Source organism: Canis lupus, chromosome 27 (genome assembly GCF_003254725.2).
Source record: "Canis lupus dingo isolate Sandy chromosome 27, ASM325472v2, whole genome shotgun sequence".
In the NCBI taxonomy this organism is placed as follows: Eukaryota; Metazoa; Chordata; class Mammalia; order Carnivora; family Canidae; genus Canis; species Canis lupus.
Genome location: NC_064269.1, coordinates 22,946,875 through 22,968,966, shown reverse-complemented (window position 1 = coordinate 22,968,966; position 22,092 = coordinate 22,946,875). Strand labels below are relative to the sequence as shown.

Here is a 22,092-nt window from a genome sequence, read left to right as displayed (position 1 = left end):
TTTGGGGAATATAAATAATAGTGAAAGGGAAAATAAGGGAAGGGAGAAGAAATGTGTGGGAAATATCAGAAAGGGAGACAGAACGTAAAGACTGCTAACTCTGGGAAACGAACTAGGGGTGGTAGAAGGGGAGGAGGGCGGGGGTGGGAGTGAATGGGTGACGGGCACTGGGTGTTATTCTGTATGTTAGTAAATTGAACACCAATAAAAAAAAAATAAAAAATAAAATAAAATAAAATAAAATTAAAAAAAAAAAAAAAAAAAAAAAAAAAAAAAAAGAAATAAAATGTTTCCTGGGAAGAATGATAAAATCCTATTGTTGTTGAGTCCTAATGCCCATGATGGTTGCCTTAATGGGGCCAAATATTTGACTCTGTGCTTGCTAGTGGCCAGTACTACTGGTTGCAAAAATTTTACCTTTCCTTTATAAAAGATCAACCTAGTATCTCTGGGGTGAAATAAAGCTTTTATTAACCCTTTAAAAAAAAAAAAAAAAAAAAAAAAAAAAAAAAAAAAAAAAAAATAAAGTGCAAACAACATGCATCTGTGTTCAATAAATATTTTTTGTTAATAAATGGATCGGTGGGTACTTGATAATAATAACCAACATATAGGATTTACTTTACATCTCAGGCATCACTTTTTGTGTGACTTCTCACATGTTCCTCTTAATTATCCCCTGTGGTAGATGGGAAGTTACAGTCATTGCCCCCACACCAGCATGTTGGCCACAGTATGATGGAACGAATACATGCAAGCAAAGTCAAACAGACTGAAATGCAGGCAATAATTCTCCTGCTTCCTCACTGGGAAAAAAAAAGAAAAGGCCAGCACCTGACCCACTGGAGTTTGTTCACCCATCCATGAAAAGGGGATAATACCCACCTAATAGGAGGCTGTGAGGATTAGAGGAGATTATCCACATAAAGTGCCTAGCACCATGCCTGGAACACGTCAGTGCTCAACGGCTGTTAGTTTTCCCACTTCCCTGCCATGCATGGCTGTCTTGAATCAAAATGAAGCTCAGTATGCAAGATATATGTCGGCTCAACAACCATTTGTTCTGCTGCTCCGTCCAGGCCTTATAATTATGCAAATGCATACATCACAGTGCCCTCATGGAGCTGACCTTCTAATAAGAAGTGTTTGGTCACCCTATGAGTTACCCCTCTCAAACCAGGCAGCAATACATTCAGACACACCTTTCACTTCTCGCTTTATCCAGGGAGATTCACACAATGCAGAATGGTCAGTGGTGTCATGATAATAAAGACTTTTTGGCAACCGAAAGATTAAGAAAACCCCAATAAGCAGCGGTAGGGGAAAAAGAAGAGAAAGAGAGAGGGAAGCGTATTTTGGGGGTCTGAGTTAATTCCTAGAAATAAATAGTGGGAGCATTAAGGTTCTCTACATATTGACAGATTTGTCTGTTTAGTATACATTCAAATCATCACTTTATTTCCTGATTTAATGTAGAAAAGACACTACTGTCCTGCTAGTAGTCAAGGTAGGGTGGGGGGATCCCTGGGTGGCGCAGCGGTTTAGCACCTGCCTTTGGCCCAGGGCGCGATCCTGGAGACCCGGGATCGAGTCCCACGTCGGGCTCCCGGTGCATGGAGCCTGCTTCTCCCTCTGCCTCTCTCTCTCTCTCTCTCTCTGACTATCATAAATAAATAAATAAATAAATAAATAAATAAATAAATAAATAAATAAATAAATAAATAAGGTAGGGTGGAGTGAGGCTTCTAGAAGAAAGAAAAGTCAAAACAGAATTCTAAGAAATAGTATGCACTTGTTCAAGCAGTTTCCAGTGCAAGAGTAAATTAATGAGACTGAATGTGCCAGATACATGGGAAAGACTGCCAATACTGCATAGTAACACCAAGCATCGCAAGAACTCACATGCAAACCTCAGTCACACATCAAACAACTTCAGCTTTTAGTAGCCATGAATTACACCAGGAAATCTTAGCAGACATCAGATTTGGGGGCAGGCCCAAACCCTGAATGGGAATGGACCAGCACCTAGGGAGGAGGATATAAAGCCTGGCACAGCAGAGAATTAAATCAGAAATTTAGTGAGAAACAGTTTAGAAAACACGTCATCAAAAGTACTAACATCTCTTTGCCTCTCACAAATGTTGAAGTTCATCAGCCTTCTGAACATTAAAGTAACCAGGGCTCACTATTTGGGGAAAACTATGCCAAAAGCCTCACAGTAAGCAGTCCTTATCCTGGGCACAGATTCCCTAGAGGGGTCACTTGTTTGAGGAATGTGTCAAAAATTAGCTCTCTTTTCCTGCCTCCCATCCTCCTTGGACTCTGAAGTTGTCCCGATGCCAGTTTCCCACACTCTAACTCACAGAACTACCTAGAACTCAGGGGTAAAGTGCCAGCGGTCCTGTGAATCCCACTTGAAATTAATAAGTTAAGTCAGTGCATTATATCCAAAAAATGCTCGCTGATACACACAGAAGGACTGCTCTCCACTGCATTACTGAGAATCAGTCTGAGTCTAAAGGACATGGTCTTCATCCTCCACCACCACGGCCCCCCCACGCTGGCACAAAAAAATAGCAACAACTCAATTCTCAGTCCAATAACGTCTTTTCTCAGATGTTGTTCTCCCAGTGGGTAGAAGAATGAACTGCCGCAATGCCACCCGCTCCTCTACAGTTTCTTTTAATTTAAAGTTACAACAGGAGGGAAGAAAAGAGACTTTCTATTAAGGGACAACTCCCTGAAGGGTCTCTTAGCTGACAATCGAAGGACTGCTCATGGCAGTGATCAAATCTAACGCAACAAAGTGCTGGTGGCTCTGTGACTCATCACAGCAGGAGCTAGCACCGAGGGCCACTTGAGTTCAGTGCTTTGTGGCGCGGCAAGTTGGTTTAGGAACAGTAACATAGGGGAGCAAAGACTTGCAAGGTGTTTGAGGCTCAAGATAAAATGCAGACTTACAGTGCAAGTTGCTTCTCAACTGAATAGGAAGCCTAGAGGGGTAAGGAAATGAAGAGAGCATTCTGTCTACCTCGCGCTTTAGGGCAAATTACCTGAAGACGGCCAAGGTCAGTCGGTCTAGCTGTTGTGCAATTTATAACCTGATAAAAATAAGGATTGAGGCCGGAGAAATAAACTGAGCTACTTTTAAAAGGCAAACACTAAAGGAGGTTCGCTTGCAAAACAATGCCTTCTAATTACATGCACTACGTATTGTTCAAGTATATTTACTCTCACCTGATACAATCACCTATACCTGTCAGTTGCATATTACAAGTACATTTAGAAGAGTGCAATACAGTGACTGCCCCCCTTCCTCTGTGGTTTCACTTACCTGAGGTCATCCCCGTGCCAGACGCAGATGACCCTCCTTCTGACGTATGGGCAGGTCAGTTGGTAGCCTAACACTACGTCACAATGCCTACATCGTTCACCTCACTACATCTCCCCATGCAGGCATTTTATTATCTCACATCATCATAAGAAGGGTGAGTACAATACAATAAGAAATTTTGAGAAAGAGAGATACCACATTCACATAAGTTTTATTACAGTACATTGTTATAATTCTTTTGTGATTATTAGTTATTTTTGTTAATCTCTTACTTCATCTAATTAATAAATGAAACTTTATGACAGGTATATATGTGTGTATAGGAACAAACAGCACATATATGACGTCCGGTACTCTCTATAGTTTCAGGCATCCGCAGGAGGTGTTGGAACATATCCCTCGTGCATAAGGGGGGGGACTACCGTATACATTGAGCAGTTCCTCTATGCCATACATGGAACTATGGGTTTACACATAATTTCATACAACCTCATTTCATGTGACTAGGAATCTGGGAGGTGATACTATCATTATGCTCATTTTGCAGTGGAGTAAAATGAAACATCAGAGAACTTAAAGAAACTGCTGAGTCCTTTTTTTTTTTTTTTTTTAGTGACAAGTCCACCTGACCAGGGCTACTGCTACTAACCCCTGGGCCATACTGCCAAACCACAACTATATCATTCAGATCTCCTACTGCAAGATTATAATGGACTCGTGCCCCACCTGCTGCCCCCACGCCCTTAGCAACAGCTGTGCACCAAGACCATGCTTCCAGTTGTGCCTCATGGGGGACTGTTCCTATCTAGTGACTGAACACAGTTAGGGGACAGAGGATTCTTCCAATGGCTGACTCTTGTCTGCCTAGCCAACCTTTCCTGGACTGCACTACAACAGAGCTTCTTTCTACTCAATTCTCCTTCCTTCCATCTCTCCTTCCATACGTGCCAAACCAGGATCACAACTGAAAGGCTCTCCCACTTTTCTGCTCCCTCTTATTACATGTCTAATCCCCTGCTCTCACCTGCTTCTCGAGGGATCCAAATTAACGCAATAACCAATTATTTATTTGCTTTTTAAAGAAGGCTTTCTTTTATCCCTGGTCACCTGTATAGGTACCTCCTATCCCACTATTCAAAAGTTTGCTTTATGTCATTTTGCTTTCATAAAAAACCTACATTAGTATCTGTTTTCAATAATCCAAAGAGTATTTCTGCTTTTATAAAAAATGGTAATTGCTTCTTCACTTTACACCATTTCAGCTCACGAAAGGTTTCACTGAAATGCTCTACTTTCAGATAGCAGGGGAAGCCCATACTTAGAAATTTTTCCTATCACTGGAAAGAGAAAATCACTAATTTCTCCACATTATTATATGTCATCTTGTCACACTGGTAATATATTTATTGGGCCTGTCTCCTTGTACCAAATATAAACAAGCCTATGAGGTTCTCTTTGAAGGAACTGCAGATGCCAAAGGGCAAACATTGCAAAGTCAGATTTCTTTCTTTTTCTTTCTTTGGAATCTCTGTCTACATGTATTATAATTTCATATTACTTAGAGGTAGATAATTATTCTACGGATAAAGTCACAATAAATTTTCACTAGTGCCTATCTATATTGGAAAATCAGAAAGGATAACAAGAAGATCTATAGTCAGGTCCTAAAGTTTTTGTTTGCCTTTACCTATTATGCAGGATAAAACGTTAATTACTGAAGGAACATTTCTATGAATAAAAGATAGAATTCACACTTGCACCAAATACAGCATCTTAATAAAACCACATTGTCAGAGATCATATATAGACGTTAACTGAATCACTACTTTAAAGTGTTGATCTCAGCCTCAAGGAAGTGATATATTTTTCTTCTTGGACTCAAATAAGTCCAGTACAGAGCAAGTACAAATTTAATCTTCAAACATTATTAATGATCAAAAAGACTTGGCTGGAGGGACAGAGGAGGGTAGCTAACATTTACTAAGCACCTAGTTCATGACAAACCCTATGCTAGGAATTTGACATACAATATCTAGTGTAATCCATGCAATATCTGTTTAAGAAAAAGCATTATTATCTCTAGCTTTAGAGGTGAGTACACGGGACAGAGCACTGAACCGCTGAGAACTCCAAGCGAAGTCTTGAAAGAATTATACCTAGACCTAAACTGAGAAGCTCCAAAAGCTAGCGGGATTGCCTCTTGCATCCCGCTTCCTTCCGGAGTTCCCTATAACTAAGACTTTAACTGGTGCTGCAGTGACAACACAATACCTGAACATCCAGGGAATTCCAACTGGAAGTCAAGCCAGAGCCCTCCCATCCCGTCGACCACTGCATTATATGTCCCCTTGGTTCACGTGATAGCATATCATCACAAAGTAACTGAATGACAAGTAACTCAGCATCGAAGATACAATTAGGGTTTTTTTTTTTCTTTTTAACTTACAATGAACTTTAAGTAATAAAGAACAAATGGGCCTATATCTATAGAATTGAATAGCACCTCTCGTGGAGATACATTTTTTTCTGGGTTTATTTATTTTTAAGGGTCAAGTTTTATTTTATTTTTTTTTAATTTTTATTTATTTATGATAGTCACAGAGAGAGAGAGAGAGAGGCAGAGACACAGGCAGAGGGAGAAGCAGGCTCCATGCACCGAGAGCCCGACGTGGGATTCGATCCCGGGTCTCCAGGATCGCGCCCTGGGCCAAAGGCAGGCGCCAAACCGCTGCGCCACCCAGGGATCCCCAAGGGTCAAGTTTTAAAGGGTGGTTATTTAATATATTCCTTAAATACATTCATTTCCCCCCCTACTTTTATCAATATGCCTGCCCAACATCCTTACCAGTAAGCAGAGTAATTACTTGCCTATAAAGTATGATCTGGGTAGTACTGAAAAAAATCCCCATGTTCATAAATATTTCTTCTGGCAGTTTCACTTGATACCTGTAATCTCCACAACTCTTTCTCTAAGGAATTAGATGGTCATAATAAACTGCAACAATAACAATAATAATAACCACATCTAGAGAATTAAACCATAATGAGCTATTAACACCTTTGAATTAATTAGTTTACGAGCCAGAGTAGGGCAGGAATTCAGAAGGGTCCTTCAAAGCAAACTGAGCTATTATCAAGAGCCCATCCTACAGTTCCTATCCCTGATCAGGAGAGCATTCAAAAGCACCCATGTAGGCAGCGAAAGGGGTAGGAGTTTGGAGGAAACAACCCAAAAAGCATCTTCCCCTTAATTCTAAAGACGAGGAAATCGAATATAGTAAGGTTTCTTAAGTAGCACCACAGAAATGTCCTGACGTGGCCCAGCTAAAAGTGACGAAAAGTGCCTGAATATCTGCCCTGCTACTGAGCTAGAAGTCCTCCATTTCCCCCTCCTTTAAACATAAAAATTCATTCGTTTTAAGCAAAAGGTTAGATCCTTGCTTTGTATTCTTAAGAATTTCATTTTAACTCCTCCATTAAGAGCAACTTTTCATGCAAATGAATTCTTGGTTTAATTGAAAATCATTAAATAACTTTTCTACATCTAAAATCCTTCTCCTGCTAGGTATAAGTAATTATTTATGTTACATCACATAGAGAAAATAAACAACAAAGACCCCACTCACATTTGAGAATCATTTACCATTCCCACTCCCCAAGCTCCCCCAAATGGGAAATGGAATAACAAGACTGATCATAATTGGATTAAGAACTATAATTCTTTAATTCATTCATCAAATTGAGGCATTTGGAACAGTTTATTTACAGAGTTGTTTAGACAGTTTTCTGTGGTGTTTTTTAAGATAAACCAAAATGCCTTTCTGAAAGAAGTTTCAGATCCCAAATCATTAACATATGAAAACCAAATGCAGACAATTTACAAATGGGTGTTTTAAACAATGTTTGGAACAAAATTGGACTTTTATTTTATTAACTATCTACAAATCTAGGTTCAGGATATACTTTATTTGAAACAGCCAAGCACTCTCTTTGCCTTTAAAATAAGCCTACATTTCTCAGGCTAAAAAATTGTGACGAGTGTATGAGGGAATGCACTGACTTTAGGCCTAGACAAATAAGTTTTCTAGGTTACTCTCAAAACTCTAATTATAGCATTTTCTACCACTGCAGGTGATTGGATATTGGGTAAAATGTCCAGGTTATGCCAATCAATCATATCCAACAATTCTATCTGATGAAAATCTAAACAGGATTCAACCTTAAAACTCTGTTGTTTGAAATCCAGTGTATTTTAGAAGATCGCTGAAAACAAGTTTTATCCTGCCCTGTATATTACTTTATATAATCTGAACATGACTTCAAAACAATGATTGTCTATCACTTAGTAAATGAATAGAGCTTTTTCAAGAAGACAGCATGTTCTTTTAATCATCATATCATAGTTTTCATTTGCTTTAAAAGAAAAAATTATTCAAGCGTTCAAATTCATTAACTGGAAAATGAAATTTTAAACTTCCTCTATAGCTCATGTCTTACCCCCAAAAAGGACCGACCAAGAAAAAAAAAAAAGCCATCATACCTGAGCATAAGCTTCACTCTCCTGTTATTTACTATTTACTCCATATACTCCACAGATATCTTTATAAGCAAATATTCATTTTTTTTCTTTTATAGAGTCATGTGTCAGTCTAAACAGGATGTGCATTTACATGTATAGAACTAAGTTAACTTGAAATAACCACTGAATCTCAAATGCCTGGTTATTTACCAAATAAGTTTGAAAGTTTGAATCCTGTATATAACATGCCATTTGACCAGAACTGTTTAAGCTCAACAACAAAACTAACAGAGTCTCTGTATTAAGAGTTGAAACTCTTTTTTCCTGTACTAAGTTTTACTCTTTCAAGTCTATCTCAGATTGATTCAATATTGCTCATTCAAAAAGGCTACAAAAAGAGATTTTTTTAAAAACCCACAAGGAAACAAACAAAAAAAAAACCTCTATTAATTCTTCACATACAAGATTGTTAGAAGACCACTGGAAAGAAAAAAAAAAGAATTTCAAGCGAGCATGCTACTATATAATTAACACAAATAACTAAATAATTATGCACATCCCTTCCCACCCCCACAATTAAATGTTTTTAAACAACTCATGTGATGAAAGATCTACCTTTTAGGCAAACAAAAGCAATCCCTACCAGTCTGAGGATTTAAAGCTGTATTGCATCAGTTTTAAGTGATGCTTATGATTTTTATCTTCCACAGTTCTGAGGAATAAACAGTTGATGACATAATTTGCAGAAGAACTTTGCACAATGCCTAAGAGAACTTTCAGTGTAAGTACTTTTGATTTTAAGTCATTGTGGCTGAATTTATCTAGGCTTCAGCCTCCGAGCTATATTTAAATCAGGAAGAAGCACCCCCAGAAACTTTGTCCCATGTATCTACATTGGAAACCAGATTCTTTCCCTATCAGAGTTAACAACAGTTCACACACAGCTGAATTCCTTCAAAATGAGACAGATCAAAATTTTGCAGTTCTGTAAAAGACTCTAAGAAATGGTCCTCCTTTTAATTCTATAAAAGTCAAACTTAAAAAAAAACATTTCTGTATACTTTAAAGCCATCTGGCCCTTAACCTAATCACTCTTGGCAATCGAGCCTCACTCCTGTAATCCTGATCAAAAACTCTGCTCTGTTTTTTCTGATTGAAATATCCATTGCCTCCAAATCTCCCACGCGCCTACTTCATTGGCTTGTTTTGTTTGCGTGGGCTTTTTTTTTTTTTTTTTTTTTTTTTTTTAGGGATAGTAGGGGCCATTATTTATGAGCAGCAAGGAAACAAATCACTCTGTCTCGTCCCTTTGCAGATTCCCACACTTATTACCCAAAATCCCACAGATCTCTCTTGGTCTTGCCCTTGACTGAAGAATTGTGCTGAGCCTGAAGGCAGTCTCTGGGGAAATCGGCTCAAGCCTTTCTTGACAAACTACTTTGGATATCTGGATACTGTGAGGTTCTCAAGTGGGATAGAACAAATCCCTAAACTTTTCTGGAGTACAGTTGACTGCCACCCAGAGTGCCTGGGTTGGCTGACAGTGAGACTCTTGGCTCTGCACATTCACAGAATTCCTCATTTTGCCCTGCTTTAGCTGAGAAGGCAAGCCATGAGAATGAATTTCCCATTCCCCACGCTTTGGAGTTTAGTCTGCGAGGCCAGCGTCTTCAGCTCTTTGCCAGGGTCAATCTCTGTATTAACGACGCTCACGCTTTGCAAAGTGTAAGGAAAATGACTATTAAAATACGGAAACGGTGCTTCAGGTGCAACCTGGGGCCGGCAGATCAATACTCCAGCAACTGCTGCTATCAAATCAAACGCAAACACTTCCAAACCCAATCTGATCCGCGGTCGGATCACCTCTTTTCCTTGCCGATCACCGTAGCCCCCAAGCGCAAGCGAGGTTTCCCAAACCCCGCGCTTCAAGTGACACAACACGTGACGGTTTCACTTCGTACCCCGGCGGGGGGGGTGGGGGGTGGGGGGGGAGGGGAAAGTAGTTGCAATTAAAATGAAAGCTTCCGGCCTCTGGGATCCCTTGCATTCTGAAGGATGGGACTTGCCTCCGAAATTCCGGGCGGGAGAGGAGGAGGACTGGTAGGCAGAGGGGCTTGCAGAAAGCGAAACAAAAAGAGGAAAAGGGAGGCTACTGGGACTGTGCGGTGGGCTGGGGGCCGCGCTCGTGGGACTCCAGGGAGCGCAGGGAGCTCCGTCCCAACTTTTAGGGTCTGTGGTCCAGCGTCGGCCGAGCCGCCCCGGCGAGCCCAGGCTCTCCCCCGCGCCGCTGCCCTCCTCGCGCATCACCACCTCCACCGCCGCCGCTTGCAAAACAATACCGGCGGCAGCGCGCAGACTCCCCAACAAATATCTAAAGTTATCCCATTTCCTGAACGGGGGCCAAGCCCACGCTCCGGGGTTCCCCCCGCCGGCCGGCCTCCCCCCTCCACCCCCACCCCCACCCCCACCCCCCCGCCGGGGGGGGATGACAGGGCCACCTCGAGTCCCGAGCCGCCTCCCCCTCTCCCCCAGCCGCGTCCCCCCACCCCTCCCCTCCCCTCCCCTCCCCGTACTTGAGGAAACTCCGGCGGGCCCCCTCCCCGCTCCGCCGGCTCTCCAGCTGGAGCCGGAGCGGGTGCTGAGCGGCGGGCACGGCGGGCGGCGGAGCGGAGCTCTGCGCCTTGGAGGTCCGCCCGCAACCACCTCGGGACCAACAACAAAGTTAAACGGCTGCGGTTCGCGCACCTTACCGGGTCTCCTGAACGGCTCCTCCGGCGCGGGATGCAAAGTGGCGCAGCGGCGGGCTGGGGGCCCCCGGGAGGAGACTGGGGATGGGTTTTGGTGGCTCGCCTGTTCCACTCAGTGTGTGTGTGTGTGCGTGTGTCTGTGTGTGTCTGTGTGTCTGTGTGTGCGCGCGCGCGTGTCCCTCTCCCCCCCCCCCCCCCCTCCCTTCCCGGCTCTCGCTCTCCGGCTCGCTCGCTCCCGCTCCCCGTGTGGCTCTCAAGGACGAGGTGAAATCCCTTTGCTGGTCATGAGGCGGCTTCGGAGACAAACAACACAATGCGAGCGCAAATAACAAAAGGCAAAAAGACAGTAGGAACAATGGGGGAGGCGAGGGCAGCGCACCAGCCGGCGGTCACCGCGGCCCGCAGCCCGCCCCGGGGGGTGCAGCGGGGGCGGGCGCGGGGCGCGGGGGCGGCGCCGGGGGGCTCCGACTCCCTCCAGGTGGCCCCCGGGCTCCCGCACACCCACCCTGTGACCTCCTTCCTGCAGCTCGCCGCCCGGCCGCCCTCTCCGTCCCTCCGAAGGAGAGGAGCCCCGGAGTTTGCTCCCCCGGCTGCTGCAGAGTAACTAGATTGTAAATAACGCGGTGATTACCCACACCGTGCAGGAATGTTTAAAAAAAAATAAAAGAAAGAAAGAAAGAAAGAAAAATCTGCCCTCCACTTAAAGGAGCGATAAAATGCAATGGCAGGAGTGGCGGGAGGCAGGGAGAGTGGGCTCTCTCCGGATCCCGATGGAGCTCGCATCTATAAATACGCGTTCGTGTTTGCTCAGGTCCCCTTTGTCAACTTCTTCCCTGCGCTGGAACCTCACCCGCTGCCCCGCAACCGTTACCTGGGCCCCTGCTGGCCCCTCATCCCCGTTTGCACACTGTACAGCTCGCACGGGGTCGGGGGGCGCGTGGGGGTCTGCGAATGTCCGCGGAACCTTCTGGGAGGCGAGGCGCCGCTTGCCCGGCGCGAAGGCGGTAGCGGCGAGAGGTTCGGGTTTTAAAGCGACCGCGACCTCCCGGAGCCCCGAGGCGCGCCCGCGGGTCTCCGCCGCCGCCGGCACTTGCGACCCACCTACTCCTCCGGGGTGCGGGAGAGAAAAGTTTCGAGGCGCTCTCCCCCCTCGCCTGCCTCCGGGGTGGTTGAGCTGGTTTTGATTTGTGGGGGTGAACTCAAATGACCCAATGCCCAAGAACCAAGGAATGATATTTAGGGGCGGGAGGGGTGGCGGCGGGGGGCGGGGGGGCTCGGCGCTGGGCTGGGACTCGGGCGACACTGGAGTTAGAGCGTGAGGGCGAGAGAGACCCTCGGAGTTACAGCCCCCTGGGAAGCAACTCCGAGGTGATGCCCCGAGCAGAAGCCGTCGGGCTGATTCCAGCGTGGGCTCTGACAGCTCCCAGGCTGCTCTGGCGCTTATCTCTTCCCATCTTACTTTCATTGACTTTTAACAGCTGCTGGTTGGCCAGGGGTAAAAAAAAAAAAAAAAGAAGAAAAAGAAAAAGGAAAAGGAAAGACAGAAAAAGAAACCCTTATTAAATCTAAAAGGGGGGACAAGGGGGTAGTCAGGGGTTCCGACTCATCCTCCCAGAACTGGTGTCCAGAAAGGGGCCAGAAGGGAGACGTCACGAGGTCGGCAGCGGGTCTGGAGGAGGGGGATGAAGGGGACTCAGACACAATGCGAGCAACACGTTTCTTTTCCCCGTTCTTCCCTTTCCTCTCCTCCAGCCGATTTGCATATCCTCTTTCCTCATCTCGCTGATCTTCTTCAGATGCGCATCCATCGACTGAGTCGCGTCCCTGGGCACCCCCAGCATTTCCCAGGGCGCAGCAACACCACCAGGAGATCAATGACCACAGTCTGTTTATGCTTCACGCGCCTGGAGGAGCAGGGCACTGAAGCAGCATGGGAGGGAGGCTTACGGCTTGGCTGTCTGCGATCTCTCTCTCTCTCTCTCTCTCTGACTTTTTTTCTGGCTGGTTTCTAAATGGCAGCTAGTAAGCAAATATAGTTTCTTAATGCACTGCAACACATACCAATCACAATATATTCACCTAGGAAAGTGATACATCCTTTCTCTCCCCGCCGCCCCCCCCCCCCCCCCCCCGCCTCTTTCCACCCTTTGTAGATTTGTTTCTGGAGGTGGATTGCTAATACCTGAGATTTTGCACTTGTCTAGAGTGGAAACTTTCTGGGGTGTTTGATGATTGATTATTTGGTACCTGGTTTCTAAAAATGGCAAAACACCTTCCTTTGGAACAAAAGTGAGAAATGCAAATCTTAATAACTCAAGGCAAAATTTTCAAAGTGTAAGCACAGTTATTATCCACTCCCACAAAGGAAAGCTTTCTCTTCCACAAATATTTGATAGCACAGAGCCCAGTAATTAAGAGAACAATCAAATAAACTCGGGGCTTTCATGGGGACTCTAAATTATCATCTACTTGGAATTTATAAGCAATGTAATCATTTGCTACTTGGACATAGCTCTGGATATGGCATTCTAAATGTGTATCCTTAAACGAATTTACTATGTTTTCTTAAGTATTTAATGAGAGAGACCAGGGATAGTAATAACATTCAAATTGCTGGATCCATGTGGCTTCACCAACTGTGTGAAAAAATTCGCTGCACCTGTGCATGAAACACCTTTCCTATATGCTACATTTCCTCACATTTCTTATATCACGCAAGCTTCATGCCAGACCTACCTGTGTAATAAGAACATAAGAATTCATAAGAATTTATCAATATTTGCACTATACCTGGAATATAAGTATTATTTTTATTCTAAAGAGCTCTTGCAGGACACCTGGGTGGCTCAGCAGCTGCGCGCCTCCCTTCAGGCCAGGGTATGATCCTGGAGTCCTGGGATCAAGTCCCACATCAGGCTCCCTGCATGGAGCCTGCTTCTCTCTCTGCCTGTGTCACTGCTTCTCTCTCTCTCTCTCTCTCTCTCTCTCTCTCATGGATAAATAATTTTAAAAAAAAGGGGGGGAGGTTCTTGGGATACATTAAATGGTTTACTTTCATAGTATGTATGTAATTGCTTTTCACAATGAGCTATTACTATGTCATACCCAAATCCTTATATAATGTGCAAGAGGCTAATCAGGCCCAATTACAAATAAATAAATAAATAAATAAATAAATAAATAAATAAATAAATAAACAAACAGACCCCTTACTATCAATTATGTGAAAATATAGAATATTTGAAAAGAAATTGTCATTTATAGTGAACTACCCCTAGGTTTTGATCCAGTTGTCTCAGACTCAGTGAAAATGAAGGAACAGAATGTCTTTTTCCCTTGGGTCTCTGGCCAATGGGTGGCAAACACGCCTGCTTGGCCTAACCCCACCAAGGTTTCAGCTTCTACAGCTTTTTCAGCATAACTGCTTCTGGAGCTTCTTACTGGCAGGAGAAGTGAGGCTGGGCAGAGCAAGAAAAGGGGCAAAGTTGCAAGCTGCCTGGTAAGATATTGATTAAAAGTGAGTTAGACCAACCTCTTCCCCTTTGCTCCTATGGGCAGCAAAACTTCCAACCATTATGGTTATTGAAACCACATGCCTTAAGACTAACTCATGATCATTATATAGCAGCAGCATAGCTGATCAAAACCTTCCAGTGGGATGTTTGTTTGTGTTGGGCTTTTAAAAAATAGCCACGTTTGAAGTGGGGCTGACACATTAAAGACATAAATTTACATTTATCAAGCATTTACTATGTGCCAGGCTCTTGGCCAACTGCTTCTTTTATGTATTTCTACTTCTCACCACAAACTTGCAAGAATGTTGCATCCCTGTTTTGCAGATGAAAAAACTAACCTCAGAGAGGTTAAATGACTTGCCCAGAATCATACAGCTTCTATGTGGTTGTGTCAGAATGAGAATCCAGAGTCTCCTGCTTTAAACCTGCACTCTTCCACTTCACCTTGATTCCACTTACACTTTGTATCAGAGCCAGTTTTCAGCGAGGAATATTAATTCATTAAATGGACAGATTTAAAATGCCAAATATATACTATGTATAGTCCAGACATGAGCTACATTGGTATTCTCATATTGGTCATTAAATAACTGAAAATTTCAAGAAAATTGAAATGTGCAATATATGGAGTATACATATATACTATATATTACATATAAAATGCATTTAACAACATACATAAAAACAAAATCATCTTATTTTGTAGACTAGGCAAGTATATATTATATATGCATATGTATATATTCATATGATGCCTATTATAATAATTACTAAAGTTTTTGTATCCCTGTTTACAGGCATGTTCTAAATGTTTGTTGTTGTTGTTGTTGTTTTTTAGATTTTATTTATTTATTCATGAGAGACACAGAGAGAGAGAAAGAGAAAGGCATAGAGAGAAGCAGGCTCCATGCAGGGAGCCTGACGTGGGGACTCGATCCCGGGTCTCTAGGATCACACCCTAGGCCAAAGGTGGTGCTAAACCGCTGAGCCACCCGGGCTACCCATTCTGGTTTTTGTGCATGAACTCATTTAATCCCCACAACCAACTCACAAGGTACATAATTTTATATTATTTTACAGATAAGGAAACTGAGGCACAGAGATGTTATATAACTTGTTGAAGCTTATACAATTAGCAAGTGATGGAGCCTGGACTCAAAAGTAATCTAGTTTCAAGACTCTTAACCACTTTGCTATGCTAACTTTCAATATATATATTCATATATATATATATATATATACACAATATACATATATTCATGGACAGATATATAATATATATAGCTCTCAAAATATGGGGAAAAAATAAGGCAAGTCAACTGAGATTTATATCAATCTGCATTCCCATATTCTAGAAATATTACTGATGAGAAAGGGCTTTATTTTTGTCCAAAGTATTCAAGATCTTTAAAAAATGTTCGAGGCCATCTTAATCCCTCCAACATATTTGGAGATATTGAAGGGATGCTAGTACATATTAGGAGTATATAATATTTGACCCTAGCTGATTTACACAAAGTTCATCTTGGATTTATTTGGTCATCTATGTTAAAAATAGTGGAGACAGGGTACTTGGAAATTCTAAAGAAGATAGAGAGAGATACTAATAAACATGAAAATCTGTGGCCTGAGAAATGGATGGAAATTTGGGTGATGCAAGAGACACAATATGTAACATCATTTTAATAGTTATTATCCATTAAAAATTAGTGTCATTTCCCGACCCTCACTCCATTAATACAAGAGTATATTATAAAATGGTTTAAGTTTAGTGATTATGGACTGAAACACTGACACCACTCAGAGGAACTTAAAATATTGGATAAGAATCCCAGGTACATGAGCAGTTTATCCCATATCTATTTTTACCTGTCTCACCAAACACAATGTGCATACCAAATTTTAGAAATAAGCTTCTTCTAATCAACTAAATTTGAGAAGGTATTTTGAGGTCTTCTTTTCTTCTTCTGCTTGCCCTAAATACAATAAGGAATTATGTATGAAAAGTAACTTGACAACAATCTTCCTCCTCTGGGCATTCTTAATCCTGATAACTCCCAAGATACTAACATCTAAAATGTTAATTTTATTGAGTTTGATGTGTGTCCTCAGAAAAACTGAAAGAGAGACACCTGGGTAGCTCAGTGGTTGAGTATCTGCCTTTTGGCTCAGGTCGTGATCCTAGGGCCCTGGGATCGAGTTCTGCATTGGGCTCCCCACAGGGAGCCACCTTCTCTCTCTACCTAGGTCTCTGCCTCTCTGTGTCTCTCATTAATAAATAAATACAATCTTCTTAATTTTTTTTTAAAAAGAAAAACTGAAAGAGACACACTGTACCTAGCAGATGCCACACATTAAGTACTTACCAAAAAAAACTTTTAAAGCCCTATTACAGATACATATGTTTCCATTTAAAAACTACTATGAAATCGAGTGTTCTTTTATTTAAACATTCCCCTGTGGTCCTTTGAATTAAGATCGGTAGTACTATATTAACAACTGAGAGCCAGACCGAACCGACTTGGTTACAAACAGTTGGTAAAACTGCCAACACTGGTTTTGCTGCCGGAAGTTGACTGAAATGTGACGTAGCATATACATTTAAAAGTGAATTCTCATTTTTTAAACTTTCTCACTTTGGTAAGTACTTAGAATGAACTTTTAAGAAATTTCAGCCACAGTTTTGCAAAGGGGAAATAATGTATGAAACCCAGATACTTTACACAGCCAAAACCACAATTGCATTGCCCTCATTATTGAAGCACGTTCATTATTCTGATTAATTTTTCCTTTCCTGTGAAAAAACACAAGTGAACGAGATATGGTTCTACGTGAAACACGTGTACTCCCACATTTTGCCTCTTAATTTACTGCTTCTCAATTTGGCTTCTGTTCTTAAATGCGAAATAATGAGTATACAATGTGGAGAGACTTAACCATGTAAAAGTAACGGGTTTTTTTAACGTGAATTTCTTTCGGGACTACCTTTCACAGTATATTCTGTGTTCTCTACTACTTCAAAATTTGAATTATAAATATGTAGAGGTTTACCTGAAATGAGATACATGATTTTATTTATAAGGAAAAGAACAATGAATGATATATTTTGCTAACTTAGAATTAGTAACAGAACTCATTGTCAGGCAAGACAATAAAATATCAAACGTGAGTTCCAGTAAAGTTTAGATATTTGGGTCTATGAATTCATGATGACTCTTGTTTCTGTAACTTGTTTAACTTTTTGGTATTGTATTACCAATTGTGTCCTATATTATGTGAAAGAATGAGCAAAACGAAAGGTCAACAAAAGCACATAAAACAAAGAGGATGGTTTAAAAATTCACTAAACAATGTCCTTCTTATTAAAATCACAGTAAATTATTCGAAGAGAGTAAAAGTTCAATATCTAGGTATCTGGGACTTCTATCCCCATCTTCCCATTGATGATGATACACTTAAATTTAGAATTTAATTCATAGGTTGATTTTAAAAGAATATGTTAAATTTTTGCACTTTGTTTTGTATGTTCAGAATGTTTGCTCTCTAGGTAACTTTGCTCCAGGACAGAATAATCAATTCCCCAGTTAGCCAGATTTGGTCATACCATTTTCAGTTATTTTGAACACCTCTTTGATTGTGCAGTATGTCCATTCGTTTTTCAGATACTTTTAATTTTTGTTGCATAAAAAAATGATCAAGCATTTATACAATAAAAACATTTGATGCCTATATGCAGCATCTGAATTCTGAATATTTACCTGTGCATAGCTGGGACCCACAATGTATTTTCCTGTCTGCCTATTGCAGCAAATTGTAACATATAAATCCTCACAAATTTCTCAGTCCAAAAAGAAGTAAAAGAAATGTAAGATTATTTGTCCAAACAGGATGAAGGACAATGGACAAAACTGAGTGGTATTGTTTGTACGGAAAAAATAGCTTTAATATGGTTATCAGTAATATGCATAGCTAAAAAATCTGAGCATGTTGGCTTGAAAAAAGATGAGAAGAAGTCTTCAAGTTAACATCAGAGGGTCTGGGTCTACGTGTACAAAAGGGAGTACAGAGAGTCTGGAGTACAGAGAGAAATAAAAAAAACTGACTAAACCACTGGAAACAGAACCAACATGGCAGTGGCAGAGGAAATAGACTGGAAAACTTTCTTCACAAATTGTTTAAGATAAAAATACTGACCAGCTGTTTTCCAACTTCAAAGAGACTAGAACTAGATACAATACAGGGCACTGGAATTACTAGATTTGAATTCTGACTCATAAAAAAATAAAAGGTGTGGATCTTTTATTCAAATGTAAATGAAAGTAAGAAAAATGAAATAAAGGGATAAAGAAACAGGGGAATAAAAATGGAACCAGGAGTGAGTACAACATAAAATGCCCATCCTACTTTATAATTCTGTATCTTTCATTCACATGATTTATTGAAGACCTCCTTGGGCCAAAGATTATACATATTTGATTTCAACCTCTCCAGCAGCCAAGAAGGAAGAAAAAGGCTCCATTTCCATTATTTCCGATTGTTAGGGAGAAGCCCAATTATTATCCTTCATATCAAGACCAAATAGAAAATTTTCCTCGGATGGGAGGCGGTCCTCTTCTCAATGACACTAAGTAGTGTTAAAACATACTTTCTATTGGTCAGGACAGAAATGAGTTTCAGAGGATTGTTTCTTATAGTTCTATTGGAAGAGACTCCATGGTTTCTCTTGCTCTTCTATGTCACGCAGAGCAGGCCAAGAATGCAATGCCCACTCTTTACCCAGGCAATTTCTAAGGGTAATATTTACAATAAGCAAACTTTAAAAGATGAAATAATATCTCCCTCTAAAGTGAACAGCAGGTTTACTCACCATTTGTTAACAAAAGCAGTGAAATCTCCAAAATCAAGGTGCTCCATCCACTGTCCAAACCACTGCATACATAGGATCCAACCCTAACTATTCTTAAGCATGTCCAGTCTTTATTTCCCAAAAATCAACCCTGGACTATTCTGTTTGGTTCACGCTCTGGGCAGCTCTGACAAAAGTAGCTATTGGGAAACAAACTTAATTCCAGTTCAGCCACCCAGAATATCTCTTGGGATTGACAAGGTTCTATATCTTTAGGATGATGACCACTTGATTTAGTACATGAGCTCTCCTACATGACCCTTGTGGGTCAAAATGGAGAACATAATGGGTCTCTATAAGTTTTGTAAAAAATGCCTTGTTTCACGTGCACCTCACCCTTCTGGGTAAAAAGTCTAGGTTCAAGACAGACAGACCTGATTAAAGAAAAATGATGTTGTCGTTACTGAGGTGGATACATCAATTTCATAACTGTGGGAGAAGAACAACAATCCTGGCATTTGGAGAGGGCACACCTCATACCTGAGAAGGCATTAAAGGTGGTGTGGAAAACAATTAATGCTCTCCTTGTCTCTTGGATCCAGCACCACAGTCTGGCAAAAAGCAGCTTCAGTTGACTCTCATCATCCCCATCTATGTGCTATGAAAACAGGAAAACTCATGTGGACGTGGTTGGCTCCAAACTATTCTGCTGTACCTGATGCCTTCAAGAGCAGCCTCAATGTGACTCCTCTCAAATACATACAAATACACACAATGACATGACCTTGTTTCATTCTTATTGACACAAATTCATATGCTTCTCCTGAAGCTCTAGCTCCCCTGGGTTGTTATGTGATATATTACATCACAACTGCAGCTAGCTGGTGATACTGCTCATGAGACTTAAAACAATGTAATGGTGATCCAAATCAAGTGTCATAACACATTCCCGACTAGAATGACCTGGAACAGGAGCATGGTGTTAGCAGTTAGAGTAGCCACTTTGTGACCAAGAATGGTAAGTACATACTAAGGATGGCTTAGAAGAAATAAAGCAACAATTTATGTTCTAGAAGTAATTTAGAAGTTTCTCAAGTCCCCTTGACTGCCTGTCTCTGGGTTTCTCATTTATATGACAAATAAAATCATGATTTTGTTGTTTGTTATTTGGAACTGAGTACAATTACTAAGTAAACATTTTTCTTTGGGTCCAGCATCCTTCTCATCTTCTGGAAATTTCTCTCCATTCTCTATATGAGCAGGTCATCCACTGCTTTAGTTATAGGGTCCTTTTCTTTAATGCACCATCTCCTTGGAGACAAGTATAGCTAGGAGAAATAGCCCTTTCCTCCCTCTGGCCTCATTTGTGAAAATTTAAGCTCAGGAGCTGCTTTCAGCCATGAATTCAAGTTTGTGGTGGCAGTCTAAGAGAATGAAGAGACTGAAAAAGGCTCTAGGGGCATTTGAAGCCATTATTCCAAACTGAAAGTTTATCTGAATCATTCTCATTTCTACTGTCCACTTTTTTGGTTCTTCCCATTTTGATCCATTCTAGTATTTTTCCAATAGAAGTGAATTTTATTTTGCTTCAGTTGGTTCATCAGTTTCTGTCATATGCAAAAGTATAGTAAGCAATGCAGGAATTAGAGCAAGCTCCCCATAGTAGACCAAATGCTTGTGTCCCCTCAAAATTCATATGTTGAAATTCTAACCTCCAATGTGATGGTATTAGGAGGTGGGACTCATGAATGAGATTTAGTGCCCTTACACAAGAGACCTCAGAGAGCTATCTTACTCCTTTTACCATTTGAGAATACATCAAGACTGCTAACCATGAACCTGAGGAGGTGCTCACCAGGTATTAAACCTGTTGATGCCTCAATCTCGGACTTCTTAGCCTCCAGAACTGTGAGAAATAAACACTTGTTGTTTAAGGCATTCATTCTATGGTATTTTTGTTATAGCAGCCTGAATGTACTAAGACACTCTTACATGACCAATGTCGAGCTCATTTAGGGACACAACTCTTAAGCTTATTCATATGAGATCTGGAACTAATATCACAGAAAGAAATATTTACGGAATTCCTACTGTTTGTCAAGTATTATTCTAGTACCGTGAATTCAGTGATAACCAAAAAAGACCAGGTCCTTTCTTTACAAAATCACAAGTTCTAGTTCTATAGGAGCAAAACACATTCTAAGGAAGGAAATAAACCAAAAGTATCAGGAGACATTTATAAGACTAAGACATGTATATATATATAATATATATATATATATTATATATATATAAATTTACCATAATTTCAAGAGGAAGAAAATGATAGCATTATAAACAAAGTAAAATAGATTCAAAGAATTATTGTAACACAAATGGTAAGAAATTACAACGTGGGGCCAGATTTCTTCTCTCTTCTACATATAAATATAGAAAACCTGACTATTGAAAGTTCATGCAGAGACTTTTTAAGATTCAGGCATCTTTTAAAGTTGAATTTCTTTAAATGTGCCCTGGTTTGCACTGGTGTTCATCATCATTCAATGCCACAGTTTTCCAGGGAGAATGCTTCTCTATGGCATTGTCAGAACTTCCAGCCTTGGCCCCTGCTGTAAATGGAGTTTTAGAAATGAGCTTATGGTTATGCAGTTCTGAATCATGCAAGACCTTTTTTGAAATTGTCCACCCCATCTTCCTTCTAACCACCAATACTTCAGTACAATACAATACTAGCAAAATTGAGAAAAAGAAGATGACTTCATAGGAAAAGAAAATTAAAGTAAACCAGTTGAAATCTTTTAAAATACAACATTTCTATCATGATTGAAGATTAAAGAGCTCCTTCTCTTTTTTTTTAATTTTAAAATTTTGCAAGAGACTAGCAAAGAATACTTAGTGCCTTTCTTCAGGGGCCACTTTCATGTTGGATTGATCTGAAGCTATTGTGTATGCTGAATTATGCTGCCAGCATGTGGGAGGGGACAGGATTGCTCAGAGGAACTAATGCAGTGAACTGTGGCCCTCGCACACAATTGGGATGATGGCACTTCATCTGGCCAAGTTCCAATGTGGTCAAGCTTGCAGCTCCCACATCTATACCACCAGCCGCACCTCAAAGTGCAGAAAATTCT

At 41.1% G+C, this 22,092-nt stretch overlaps 1 protein-coding gene across 7 annotated transcripts in view; it reads right to left on the bottom strand.

Annotated features, from left to right (window-relative positions):
* Positions 1 to 11,627, bottom strand: part of SOX5 (SRY-box transcription factor 5) — a 1,002,640-nt gene extending 991,013 nt beyond the window's left edge. For 4 of the 7 annotated variants that reach the window (XM_035707449.2, XM_025455375.3, XM_025455369.3 and 1 more), the window contains exon 1: positions 10,604 to 10,775. The gene's annotated coding sequence lies outside the window, so the exon portion shown is untranslated. Of the gene's footprint in view, positions 1 to 10,426; positions 10,502 to 10,598; positions 10,776 to 11,471 lie in introns of those variants that run through there. The other 3 variants (XM_025455370.3, XM_035707446.2, XM_035707448.2) reach the window with 3 other exon arrangements.
* Positions 11,628 to 22,092: the final 10,465 nt, after the last annotated feature.